Source organism: Chelonia mydas, chromosome 4, assembly GCF_015237465.2.
Source record: "Chelonia mydas isolate rCheMyd1 chromosome 4, rCheMyd1.pri.v2, whole genome shotgun sequence".
NCBI classification, from domain to species: Eukaryota; Metazoa; Chordata; order Testudines; family Cheloniidae; genus Chelonia; species Chelonia mydas.
Genome location: NC_057852.1, coordinates 106168708 through 106178617, shown reverse-complemented (window position 1 = coordinate 106178617; position 9910 = coordinate 106168708). Strand labels below are relative to the sequence as shown.

Sequence of the window (9910 nt, the reverse complement as noted above, 5' to 3'; positions counted from 1 at the left end):
TGTCCACTAGGTTATGTAGCCTTTACATAACTTATATAGTCTTAAATTAGCCTAAGGAAGTCTCCCTTATTATTTTCTGAATACAATAGAAACATATGGGGCCAAATACTACTCTCAGTATATTTTTGCAATCTAACCCAGCTGACAGTAAAGTCATGTGGGAAACTAAAAGTAGAATATTGCCCTGTAAGAATGGTCTCAGAGGCATATATGTATTGAAGTGGAAACCTCAGGTATACTGCCAAGGACAGAATTTGGTCTAAATATTATTTCCCAGTTCATACTGAAGAGAATGTGAATGCAGAATTTCATACATATCAACTTTAATTTACTGTGCTTTCCTTTTTGAACAAAAAAATTGTTTAAATATCATCCAAAAAGTAGTCTGTATTTAAATGAAACAGATAATTTGGGTTAAATTCTACCCTGAAAACTGCACCATGGATGTCAAGAAAGAGCACTATTTCAGGTTGTTTCAAGGCTGACAGTGGCTGGCTCTGCACCAAATAATTTTTATATCATTATCCAAAATGCAATCAGCATGGGGCTCTTTTTTCGTATAGCCAACAGTTTTGTTTAAGATTGGGAGTGTGGGTGGCTAGGGGAAAGGGGAGGAAAGGAAGACATTTTAGGCCAAATATATGCACTTTCCAAACACAGATCAGTGGCCAGAATTTGGCAGAACAAGTTTCAGTGGACACTGTGTCCAGGAACTCTGAATCTTACAATATGGTCAACAGTGAGCCACATAGCTATCTGTGAAAGAAAGTGACATCAGCCTTACCTCATATATGTAATAAATGCATGGCAGTATATTATTCTGATCTGTGGAACATTAAAAGATTAAACTAAATGGTATATTGTATAAGAGGTAATTTTCTTCCTGGTGTGAGAGGGATATCTTGAAGATGCATAATAATTCTGTGGAGACTATATCTAGTAATATGACCAGCGTGATCCTGTAATGTTACTAATGACAAAAACAAGCTCTGTGCTGCTGTGGAGTCTTTGTTAGGATTCATGTTAGACAACTTTTAGATTGATTTAAAAAAATTTATTTTAACTGTATATGATCCACATTTTTCTACTGGAACATATGTGCCCATGCTCAGGAATGAATATTGTCCCTTGGGGACAGATGGATTTATACTTTTCTTGCTCTCACTGCAATCCTGTGTATCGCCAGTTTGTTTGGGGATGTTGTAAGAGAGCTTGTAGCATTTTGTGGTATGTATGCATGTGAGACATATTTCTCGACTGTTTTATAGGCTCCTGATGACAATAACAGTGTCTTGACAGAGTTCATAACTCACATAACTTACTGGCAGCCTGTAAATGAGCCATTGTTTGAGGTGGGGTTTCTACACAAACACGAAAGGACTTCAAATGGTGTTTGTTTCAAGTACCTTGAATTGTAGCAACCACTTACTGCAGAATAACTAACAGTACCTTGTGGCAGGTCAAACAAAACAGAAAACCACATCCATGGAGTGAATTTGTTAGTTAACTCTTTCCTTGCCAGATATGTTTTTCCCCACTCCTCTCAGATAGGGTGATAGAATCATAGACGTCTAGGGGTGAGAGAGATGTCAGGAGGTCATCTAGTCCAACCCCCTGCTCAAAGCCTTAAGGTATTGTTTCTGGAACAGCAAAATACTGGTCCAGGAGGGGTCACCCTCCTAAAATCTAAAAAGGTTGGTATACTCTATTAAAAGAATCATTCTGTGTTTGACAGCCAGAACAAAGTATCTTGAGTAAAAACCAACTGTTAAAAAGGTAGGCAACTACCTGGTTGAAAACTGGCCATGTGTTTGAATCTTGAATATCTAATAACTTTCCCAATACCAGAGCCGGTGTTTTACACCTAGAAAACCAAAGGAGGATATATGCATAGTTCACAGAACACATGGGTCTTCCTATTTTAAGTTGTTCTAATATGTATTTTTCTACAAGTGGGGGAATTAATTAAAATTATTTTGTATGTAAAATTAAAGTGCAGTTCTAGTAGGAAAAGTGACTATAAAAATGGCATTATGGATTTCCAGGTGTGGTTTCTGTCATTTATTTATTTCCATTTCAAGTGTTTTCAGCTTTCACAAATAAAAAGGTATTTTTAATAGTCAACTTTGCAAGCACCATCTGGGATCTGAGATTAAAGCCGGGTACTTTGCTCCTAGTGCATCATCATCAGTAATAAAGGTTATTAGGCTTTTGGTTACACCTATACAGGTCCCTTGTCTTCATATTATGTCCTACTCACTCCTGTGCCACCCCAGTGCCTCCATAGCATGGCATGAATTTAACAACTTAGAATTTAGTAAATAATTCTAGTAAATAACTGATAATGTATAAGAAGAATAAGATCCCGCTCACACCTTGTCAGCTGTATTGTCTCTGTAGGCTAACAGGAGTGAAAAGCAACAATAACTTGTTTTGTCACCAAACTGTTTTTGTCAGTAGATATGACCTGCATACACCAACGAAGCAGATCTCTTGGGTAAGACATTGCTTCACGTAGTCACTTTTCCAAGTGAAGGTGCTCTTTAAGAGTGCGTAGGTCTGTAAAGCAAAAAATAATTACGTTTTATGTTGCCAGATTCCCTATAAACCCAGTCCTGTATAGTAGCTCTTGGTCTAACTTGAGTCATTCATTTGTATAGTTCATGAATCTTTTATATCGTACTAAGCATCTTCGTATCTGTCCTACTTTCTAGACTTCGGGATACAATTACCAGGAACAGTCTCACATCTTTAAATCTCTGTAAGAATGAGAACCACACCAGCAATGGCCAAAATGCTAATTTCTCTTTAATTGGAAACACTTGAGCACTGATAAGAATGAAAATGACTCCTTTGTTCTGAAAGGGATTCTTACAGGTTTCCCAATGAGACTGTTTTTTTTTTTTATCTGATTTTCCTTCACTTCTCTTCTTAGACAGATCAATAGGCAGATGAAACAGACAGATAAATAGGTAGATGAATAGACAAATAATAGTACCATATCCCAATCAGAACCCTTTTGTTAGACTTTTGATATCACAAAATAGTTTTGGAAAATTCTTATTGGAGAGATTACTGAATGATAAGGTGCCCAGCAATTTGTCAGAGTGGAACAAACCACTCCACAGCATTCACAGGAACATATGAGCAACTCTGTTTTAATGGTGATGAGACATTTCCTAGAATATGACAGGTTTCAGAGTAGCAGCCGTGTTAGTCTGTATTTGCAAAAAGAAAAGGAGTACTAGTGGCACCTTAGAGACTAAGCAATTTATTTGAGCATAAGCTTTCGTGAGCTGGAACTCACTTCATCGGATGCATGAAGTGAGCTGTAGCTCACAAAAGCTTATGCTCACATAAATTGGTTAGTCTCTAAGGTGCCACTAGTACTCCTTTTCTTTTTCCTAAAATATGACGAGCCTGAAACAATTTGAAGTTTAGTACTGTTGGTTACTGCCCTACTGGAAAGAGCTGATTTGAGATCATTAAATTGCAGGTAGGCAGTGCCTCCACAGTGTAAGGTAGGAATGTGAGTGTGTGGTGATGACAGTAGACTTTGCTCAATACCTGCGTCTATATATATTGTAGGTTTCAGTGGATACCTGGTTGTTCCCTTCACTCTATTGTCTGGGAAGGAAGAAGTGGTAAGTAAAAGCCACTCAGACAAACTCTCCTTTTTAAAAAACTTTACCTTAGTTTGCAAGTCAGAATCACCACAGAATTCTTTTGCAGCTCACATGAGATAGCAGCAACTAGAGCTCATAAAGGGAAGTGGAATTGTACAATGCAGTATAATTCAGTTCTTAATTTTTTCAGCTTTTGTCCTTTAATTTGTACTCATAATATTTTAAAACAGAGGATAGAAATGTACACATTGTGGAGAAATGTATACATTGTGGCATAATAAATATTTTTAGAAAGACACTATATTTTTTATTGTCAAATCCTAAAAAGGAACTAAAAGTTATTTTAATAGTGGTAAAGAGTAAGAATTAACTCAGCTATCTATAGCCTGTGGAAAGTATTGTCTGAACCTTTTATTTGGTGAGATTTTAAAATACAGCACAGTGAAGAGTAGTATCCAATAGTGGGGGAAAAAGTCTAGAATGTAATAAATAAAGCATTATTTAAAGATATCCCTTTGCATTTCACTTTGTTAGTATAAATAATAGTGTAATGTCTATGTGCAGCACTGTTGCAGTATCAGGCGATTTGTCAAGGATACATTGTCTTATGCTAATTCAGTTTAATATACTGAGGTAAAAGGAATACATTAGTCTAATATAGTTAGCTGAACTAATGTGACAGGAAACAGAAGTCCACGGATATCAGAAGAACTTTTATTAGTGGCTCTTCTATTAGATCAGTAAGCCTTTTAATATCATTACTTTTTCCTTTCTTGAGATTCTTTACTATGTGCTTCAGGTTAAGTACTGGTAGGTGCCTGTTTTATTTTCATTGTTTATTATTAAGATTTTTTTTTCCTTGCCATTTTTAAGAATTGTAACTTGTTTTATTTAAGTATCTTTCTGCCAGGTAGTTCATTGAAGTCTTTTATACGATAGTTGGTGTGGTTATTGCCGTTAGAGAGCAGCATCTCTGTTTGTTCGTGAGTTGATGGGTTATTACTGGGGATTTGCTTTATTTCTGCACTGTCTTAGACACTCATTTTATTTATTATTTCATGTTATCTATGGTTTAGTTTTGACATGCTTTAGATTCTATTTTGTGAGGCAACCAGAGGCCCAAGGGCTCAATATAATTGAAAAAATATATCATTATTTAGCATCCATCCACATCTATGAAGAGATGTTTAGAGGTTTTACATTGTGGCTAGATTCTGATCTCTTTATTCATGCCAATAGTCCTACCAAAGTCACTGTTGCTAAAGCAAAGAAGAAACTTGTTCCTAGCGAGTTTGAGTCATTGTTTGCATGTATTTAAATTATTACCTGTTCTATCACGCTTATGGGAATGGGGCAGCAAAGTGACAGACTCTTGGACCAGATCCACAGCTAATATAAATGGGTATCGCTCCAATAAAGTTAATGGAGCTACACCGATTTACGCTGTCTGACAATCTGGCCCCCTCTGTCTTTACAAGTCTTAACTTTTATCTCAGATTATACATTTTAAAGAAATATTCAATATTTATTCAGAGTGTATGCTGACAAGGGTTAATGCATACTTGCTACTAAGATGTTTAGGTGATGAAGTAGTATTGATTCACATAGTTAGCACTGAATATCAGACTAGCTGTAAAAAATGCCATTTTTAAAACTAAAAATCTCTACAGCATGGTGAGGGACTATAAAGTATTGCGTATATGTAGAAAAGTAAAAAAAAGAGGATACTTAGAAGAAAGCATGAACAGCCTGCATGAAACAGATTTTCCGTATCTTGCCTTGGAAACAGTATGAAAGACCTGGAAAGAATTTACATGTATGATAGTCTAGCTGTTCATTGTGTTTATTAATAATTGCATATGAAGGTAGTGGTACTTTCTCTACAGAGAAAGCCCCTTTCTCCCCCCTCCACACCAGCATTTCATCTCAATTTTACTTTATCCTGTTCCCCTGTAATTTTGATTTCTCTAAACCTTACTGCTTCCCAGTACTTGTTTCAAGTACAACTTGCCCTTTCACTGAACTGTCATGGATGGAAAGGTACAAACAATGCTTTGTAGACACATGGCAATTGGTAGTTTATCTCCTTGTGTTAAGTACAGCAAAATAAATAGACTTGTGACTGCTTTTACTGTAGAATTGAAAACTACTGAAAGTTTAGCTCTACAACACAGAAAATGTGGAAGCGATTTAATGATACACTTGGCAGTGTAATACAAGATAATTCCATGGTGCCTAGTGCTGCTCAAGTTATTCATCAGAGAGTTGAATTTTTGTGATTGTGGCACTGTAAGTTTCCATGCAAACTGTGGGCTCACCCTTTGCTGGCATATGTCAATGGGCCACTCGTATTTCAATGTTGGTTTAAAATATTCCACTTTTTGTTCTGATGCTCTATAGGGTGACCAGATATCCTGATTTTATAGGGACAGTCCCGATTTTGGGAGCTTTTTCTTATATGGGCACCTATTCCTCCCCACCTCCGTCCTGATTTTTTACATTTGCTATCTAGTCACCCTAATGCTCTATGCTCTTTAAGGAAGGGACTTTGCCTTCGTTTATATTTGGAAAGCAATTAGCACACAGTGGGCACAACCGGAAGCAAGAGTTACAACTATAGGATCATATGCTTAAGACTTGTGAGGATATATTGCAAGATTCACTGAGACAGATTGGATCGCAGCTTGCATCAGCATTAGATTTCATACATTGGAAATATTACTTTCATACACTGTGCAAAGAATCTTTTGATACGTTACTTTAAAAAAGAAATCTTTTCCATTTCAGTGCTTGTATCATTGTAGGTGAGAGCCTCTCAAAGTAGCATTGAAAATCATGACTAAAGTAAATTATTATGTTAAGGACTGTGGAATTGATTCTCCATTCCCTTACCCTTTTTATAGGCATTTGTACCTGTGCAAAACAGATATAAACTGCTACTATTTTGATGTGGTGATGGAGGTGTTCACTGACTTTACACAGGTGTAAATAACATAAGGGCCAAGGAGGTAGACGATGAGGCCCTGTGACACTAGATTTCAGCTTCTCTGCAGTGTCCACTTTTTCTTTGAAATATTGTTTCCAAAGTTTCAGTGCTTACCCTTGGGGAAGACAGTAAACTCGGAAGTGAATATTGCAGTGATAGTATTTACATTCTGCATCAGAATGAGAAAAGACCTTTATTAAATCAACTTGTGGGTAGCTGTGGGCCAGAATTCTGTTAATCAGCCTGCCTGGTGGCTGAAAGTTACCTGCTCAGATGTTCTCTGTTTCACTTAGCTAGAGGTTAAGGATGGGGGAAGTGTACATCTTTTGGTAACACTTAAGAAGTCCAACCTCTACATGATTCTATTTTCAGAGATCCTTGATAACATCAGGCAGTCAGAGTTGGCTGCTACTGCGATATCCTTCCTGGAAACAGCTGCTGAGGGCAGTTACTTCAAGGAATTAGGGTATTCAGGTTGTATTCGCCATCTTGGACATTGATCAGACATCAAATTTAATATTTTTATGTATATATTTAGCTATATAGCACTTCTCCTCTGCCACCTTCTCCCTCCTTTACTCCTCCCCACCCCAACTTGCTCAATGTGCTTCAGGATAATGAAATAAAAACATAAAAAAGCAATAATAAACATAAATGACGTACCTGTGGAACTCCAGACACCTTAGTGTTATGAGGGATCCTCATTATGAAAATGTGTTCTGCCAAATTCTTGATCTTAGAAGATTTCTTGTTTAGTGGGATGAAAGAGGCTGTTCACCAGGTGGAGTTTTCAAGCCTTCATGCCTCTGGAGATCACCCCAGTCTCATTTTCATGTTACCTCAGTAATAGGGGAGGCCGAATCCTTGAGTTACTCCTTGAATTTGGATATAGCAAAACAGTTTTAAATGTATTTTGTAGGCGATAGGACCTGTGATGGGTGGTGAAAACAAACTGCCAGTCCAACCCTAAACCTGGATTTTAGACACTTTTTTTTAATGTTTGCATTTAAATTTTAGAGGGCTGCTATTGCTAAGCAATTTTGTTGCAAGCTGTTTTAATGCTGAAGTTAACATATACTAATGCAGCTTGTCTGACAGGACCGGGTTGTTCTGACATGCACGGGACTATGAGAATGGCTCCAGGCAAATCAAAACACACTGTTGAAACAAGCAAGAGTGTTTTCTCCAGCAGTGTAAAGATCATTCTCTGTGTGCCCTCCAAGTTGCTATGTCTACACTACTGTTAAAACTCGACTAATAACAAATGTGTAAAGGCACAGTTGTTGCTATCAGGATATTACCATAATCTTCCTGAACAGTGTGGGAGGAGGAGAATGTTTTCCTTATGAGTGTCATAATACTATGCTATAGAACGGTTTCAGAGTAACAGCCGTGTTAGTCTGTATTCGCAAAAAGAAAAGGAGTACTTGTGGCACCTTAGAGACTAACCAATTTATTTGAGCATAAGCTTTCGTGAGCTACAGCTCACTTCATCGGATGCATACTGTGGAAAATACAGAAGATGTTTGTTTTTATACACACAAATCATGAAAAAATGGGTGTTTATCACTACAAAAGGTTTTCTCTCCCCCCACCCCACTCTCCTGCTGGTAATAGCTTGTGTAAAGTGATCACTCTCCTTACAATGTGTATGATAATCAAGGTGGGCCATTTCCAGCACAAATCCAGGTTTTCTCCCCCCTCCCCCCCGCCACACACACACACACACACACACAAACCCACTCTCCTGTTGGCTATAGAAGGCGGTGACTGTCTGTGACTTTCTCCCTCAGCCATGGTTGAACACAAATAGCCCTTGAAGGAGGGACTGGAAACTGACTCTCCTCCCTCCCACATGAGTGCCCTAGCTACTGGGCTATCAAGACATTCTCATTCTCTCTCTGGCCCAAGGACCATTTAATTATTTATACAAAGTGGAATAGTTTCAACAGGAGCAATTGCGTGACACCTACCCCTTAGCCCAGTGGTTAGTGCAGTCCCCAGGGAGAAAGGGGAACTGGGGGAACAGGCAGAGTGGGGACTTGAACATGGTTTTCCTGCATCCTTGATGAGTGCTCTAACAGCTGGGATATTGGATAGAAGGGGGGAAGAAGCACCACCATCTCCTCCTCTGATGTGGGCCCTAATCTGGTCCAGATCTGGCTCTATAGGCAGCGGAACATCTAGTTTCAGACTCCAGCCAGGGTTTATATGTGAGCTAGGCGCTGAGCCTCAGGGCAGAGGTGGCTTTACACGTGTCCACCAGCAGAAATTTAGGCACCCAGAGAACTTTGCTGGCATAAATTTAGACAGCTAAAGAATTTAGGCACTTACAGGGTGAGGGGGCAACTCCACAGGGGTTTTGAGGATCTGATTTCTGGATTTAGGCACCTAAATCCCTTTGTAGATCTATCCCTGAGTTGTGTAATGGCTCAGAGCAGGTCTATACAATACAGAACTTAAAATTCCAGTGGCCTCCACAGCTTTGTCCATGTTAATAATCTCATTAGTGTTACCACAGTTGGAGATGAATTGATGGTAGCAGCCAAGTGATATTTTAGCAAATATTTCCTACATACATAGCCTTTAGGGAACAACTTTCTGGAATATTCTTACTTTGTAAAGGGCCTGTTCAAAGGAAAGGCTCAAACGTTAGCAATATTTAGCCATGTTTTTTGCTAGAAGGGCTCTACCATGTTTTTTTCTTATATCCATGCTATAATTGTAACTGCCCAGTGCTTAATTTGTGTCAGGACCAAGCCCTGGCACCTCTAGGCTCGGCAGTTCATAGCCCTGGCACCTCTGGGCTTGCTCCATCAGTTATTAATGTAAAAAATTGTTGAGTCCCGGCACCTAATTGCTTGAGACCGGCACCTCTTTCATTACAAATTAAGCGTGGTGGTAACTGTCTCTACAGATGTTTATAACACTGAAGCTTTATCTACATGCAGTAATTTAGCCTTTGTTAAAAACAGCTGTCAGCAACAGATATGGCTGAACCAATGCTAAAAACAGTTAAACTGCAGGTGCAGACAAGACCCAACCCTGATCAGCACCCAGAGTATAGGAATGTGCCTGAATGACACAAATGGGCCCTATGATTTGGCTTCTGAAATAAACATCCTGGAAAGATTAATGGAAATAGAGAGAGCAAGGTTGTAATTCTCATATATTCAGCCAACACTAAAAATAGCAGGTCCCTCTTCAGATCCATACACTGGAATACTATTTCAGGATTACAATTACACAGTTAAGCACCAGAAAATAGAAAAAAAGTTACAGCAGTAATTTAAGTTGT

The 9910-nt window shown here is 38.4% G+C and overlaps 1 protein-coding gene across 3 annotated transcripts in view; it reads left to right on the top strand.

The window, feature by feature from the left end:
• Positions 1–3553: 3553 nt before the first annotated feature.
• The window catches only part of SLC34A2 (solute carrier family 34 member 2), a 142999-nt gene continuing 136642 nt past the window's right edge, over positions 3554–9910 (top strand). For 2 of the 3 annotated variants that reach the window (XM_043544564.1, XM_027820579.3), the window contains exon 1: positions 3605–3644. The gene's annotated coding sequence lies outside the window, so the exon portion shown is untranslated. Of the gene's footprint in view, positions 3645–9910 lie in introns of all 3 variants that reach the window. The other variant, XM_027820583.3, reaches the window with a different exon arrangement.